Raw genomic sequence first — 4,545 nt, 5'->3', positions numbered from 1 at the left:
AAGTGCTAGGATTGCAGGTGTGAGCCACTGTGCCCAGCCAAACCAATTTTAAACAAATAAAAGAGTCATGGGATCAAGAGGCCAGATGGAAACATGCCCTAGTGTGCCAGGGGTAAGTTTTCTTTCTCTTCAACACCCCCTGGCACTTTGGTAGAAAATGCCAAGAGGTGCCAGAGAAGGTGCCTCAGTTGGCATCTTCCTCCATAGGGAAGTTTCCATATTACGGGGCTGATTTCTCTACAGGCAGAGGGGCACCTGGCCACAACCTCCTGGTTTTCCATGCTGGAGATGAGGGCCATGGCCTTGATTTGACCCATATACGCTGACCTCCCATTCCGGGGTGAACTGAAGCATAGTCTAGTCTCATGGGCTTCCCAAGCAATGAGGTATTTCATTTAGACCCAGGAACAACCTTTAGGGGTAAACATAGATAGTAATATTCTCACGAACAACTTTTGTAATAAGGGAGAAATATGAACTTGCACAAAAACCTTTCTAAACATTTTTTATCTACAGAAAAAAGAACTTTGATATATATATATTTTTAATGTTTGATATGGCTTAGGGAGGGTCCCAGTATGCATGGCCAAGGGTTTACCTCTCTTTCATCATGGTACCTTGTCAGCTCAATGGTTTTCTTCCAAAAGATAGTTAATGCAACTAAAAACACGAGGAAAAATATGACCCCTAGATCATCTGAGAGCAGGTCTATCTTGGAAAATTCAGACAAAAATTATTTCACAGGGAACTGTGTTCATGGCCTGGTAATATTAACTATTGAGAAGATTTAAGACAAGTTAAAAGCCAGCATCACTTGAAGGTTCTTCTAATTACTGGTCCTGCAGGCAGGATTGGCACATTCTCCTGGAACCATGGCAAAGGCATTGCATTTTATCCATGGCTTCCTCATGAAACCAAATCCTGTTCGTGTGACTGGATTTCTCCTGCTTGGTGGCTGAGGCTAGAATGGAAAATTACTCCAAAGATAAAGTCTTGCTACCTTGCCTAAAATGCGAATCTGTCTTGTAAATTCCGAGAGTAAATCCTCCCCTTTTTTGAGTCTATTTCATGCCTGGTCAGTGTAATGGTATCTGGCGTCTGCATCGTGGGATGTCTGGCCCCAGGAATGCCAAGGTGCTTTGGGGCTTGGTCGTGGGCCTCTCCCTTTCCGGTCACTCTCCATACCAGCCTCGGGGTGGGCTTGGAGCTCTGGGTCAGAGCGCAGCTGGAGGACAGTGACTTGAGAGGCAGAGAGCCTGCCTTTCATGCTAGGGATTTTCTCTTTAATCGATTCTCTCTTTTTCATGACCAAACTCATCTTAGAAAAAAAGGTTAGCAGGGCCCCGAGTGCAGCAATGACTGCCCTGCCCTGAGAGGTCGCCTGAGGGTGAGCCTCGCTTGGGTTGCACGTCTCCCCTGAGCTTTGCTGTTCATCGTCATCTCCACCCGACGGCACATGAGAAAAGACAGAAAACAGATGGCTTTTCAATGCTGCGATTTGTGCCAAAGTTAGGCTTAAAAATAGACCCGGTGACCATGCATCAGCTGCAAATGTGCCTTGCTGTGGAATGTGGAGAATCCACTGATCGGGGCCCAGCAGCTGTGTCTGCTGCCTCGGTTTGTGCAGGCGGGGGATGCTGACACCAGGCTCGTCAGCCACAAAATCGGAAGAGTCCCTCCAACAGCAGCTTCCCTCAGAGAATAAACTCAGCTCCGCAAGCAGGTCTTGCTCCCAAGCACGCTTTGTAGATCAAATGGAAAAAAGATTTTAATTACTTTGACCCTGAACAACTTTTATCTCAGTTTTTGACACTTTATGACTTTATATGACTGGAATCCAGTAATTCTTCAAACTCCCCAGAAGGAACAGACTTCTCAAAGAGAAATTTGTGCTAGAAAATCCAGTGCTATCATCCTCACAGCTGTTTTTTGGATTTTTTTTTTTTTTGCTAGTTTGTTTTTGGTTTTTTTTTTTTTTTCTTTTTTTGGTACCCGACCTTTTCCGCAGGGAAGCATCTTAGAGCAGAGAGGATTTTTAATCAGATAACCTTGTCCTCGCCCCATCGCCACTGGACAGTGCAGGAACCGTGTGCAGGCTGCACCATTCCCAAGTCGGACCCAGTTGGAAGGGGTCAGACTGGGACCACACAGTGGGTGAAAGTCATCCTGCCTGGGCATCAGGATAGATCAGGGCACAAAACTGAGGCACTTGCTGCCCTTAAGCTGGACTGTGTTCACATTTGGAAAATCTCTCTGCATATCCAGTGGGACATTTATTTGTAAACATCCGAGGCTGGATCTGCAGTACCAATGCCAGGGCATTTGCTGCGAGGACGGAAGGACGCTGCCAAACTTTCTGTCTCACATGGCTGATTGGGCGTGTGGCTTACTTCCTCGTCTTCCCAAGATCACCTGAAAATGAATGCAAAGAAACTTCTGCAAAGGTTTAGGGAGAACAAGGACGTCTCAGGAGGAAGTTCGTGTGTGGATGTATATACGCATACGTGAATGAATGTGCTTGGTTTTGTTGCAGTAAACGAGCAAACAAACAAAACTGAATGCAGAACCCCAGATCTCAGTGGCTTAACACAGAAGTTTCCTCCTCCGTCATGCTGCCTGCCCGCCACGGGTTGGCAGGAGGCTCCGCATTTTGTGCTCACTTCTGGACCGAGGCCAAGGGTTTTTCTGTTCACACGCTGCCACGGTCACTTTGGCAGGACGAAGGGAGTATAACAAAACAGACCCTTAAAGCTCCGACAGGGGGAAAGATACATTTTCACTCACCTTTTACTGTTTAAAATAAGTCACATGGTCACACACATTGAAGGGAGCAGGGAAATGTATTCCTACCTGGAAATATTTGGTGGCCGGCACCATGACATAGCACCCGTAGCAGACTTCTCTATGTTCTGGTATCTTGGTTGCCAACACATAGCGACAGCTCCTAGCCTCTCAGCAGAAAGCCAATCCCAGCAGTCTGCAAGACGCCCCTGTCCCCCATCCACACGGAGACAGCCCATCTGGCCTCATGCGAGAAGGACAGTCTATAACACAAATGGGAAAGACCAAGATAAAGTGACAAAATGCCCCTCAGGAAAAACAAGACAACTCAAATAATAGAAGATCAGAATCTCTAATAACTAGTCATAGAAAGATTTAAGATGTTGTGGTATCCATAAAACAAGAACAGAATGCCATGGGAAGAAACAATCAGAAAACCAAAAGATCTCAAAAATTTAAAATATGAGCTATTAAATGAAAACCATGTGATGAAAGGCACCCTAAACAAAGAAATAACAAATGACAGACTGAGGAAAAAATATTTGCAACATTTCTAATAAGGAGTTTTAATAAAAATCAAATATTAATACATATTAAAATATATTTTTTAAACTCCTGTATATCAATTAAATAAAAACAAAAGATAGTAGAAAATTGGGCAAAGGTTATGAACAAGGCCATTAACTAAAGAAGACACACAAATGGCCAATAAGTATATGATAATGCTCGGGCTCATTGGTAATCAGGGAAATGCAAATTAAATCTATAATAATGTTGTTTTCACCTGTTAGATTAGCAAGTATTAAGAGAATTGGTCATTTCAAGTTTTTAGAAGTCTGTGAATAAACATGTACTCTCATGTAGTTTGGGTTGGCTTATGTATTAATCAAGCTGCTACAGAGGGCAAATTAGCAGTGCTTTTGACATTTAAACTGCACATGTGTTTGACTCAGCGATTCTATAGTAGCTGACTTGGTAAGACATTATATGTATGTACAGAAAGACAAATAAAAACCTGTTCATTGCAGTATTGCTTCTTTTTTAGCATGTTTATAAATATGTAATTCACATGTCATAAAATTTACCCACATAAAGTGTGTAATTCGGTGAGCTTTAGCATGTGCACCAACTTGTGCAGCCGTCACCACAATGATTCCCAAAAGAAATCCTGTACTCAGTAGGAATGACTATTCCTCATCTCCCTCTTACCCCAGCCCTAGGCAACCACTAATGTAATTTCTGTCTGTGGATTTGCCTATTCTGAACATTTCGTATAAATGGAGTCTTGCAATATGTGGTCCTTTGTGACCGGCTTCCTTCACTTAACATGATATTTTCAATATTTATCCATGTTGTAGCAAACATCAATATTTCATTCTTTTTATTCCATTGTTCAGATATACCTCATTGTTTTAATGCATTCATCAGTTAATGGACATTTGGGTTGTTTCTACTTTTCGGATATTACTAATAATGCTGATAAAATCTTTTGTGTGCAAGTTACTGTGTAGACATGTTTTCATTTCTCTTGTGTGTGTATACCTAGGAGTGGAACTGGTGAGTCATATAGTAATTTTATGTTTAAACTTATTGAGGAGCTGCCAAGCTCTTTTCTAAAGTGGCTGCACCATTTTACATATATACTGGCAATGAATGAGGGTGCCAATTTCTCCACAATCTCTCCAACACTGCTGATTCTCTTTTTTTGTTATAGCCATCCTAATGGATGTGTGAAGTGTTATGTCCTTATGGTTTTGATTTGCA

The sequence above is a fragment of the Microcebus murinus genome, chromosome 7 (assembly GCF_040939455.1).
Source record: "Microcebus murinus isolate Inina chromosome 7, M.murinus_Inina_mat1.0, whole genome shotgun sequence".
In the NCBI taxonomy this organism is placed as follows: Eukaryota; Metazoa; Chordata; class Mammalia; order Primates; family Cheirogaleidae; genus Microcebus; species Microcebus murinus.
Note: the sequence above shows the minus strand (reverse complement) of the source record.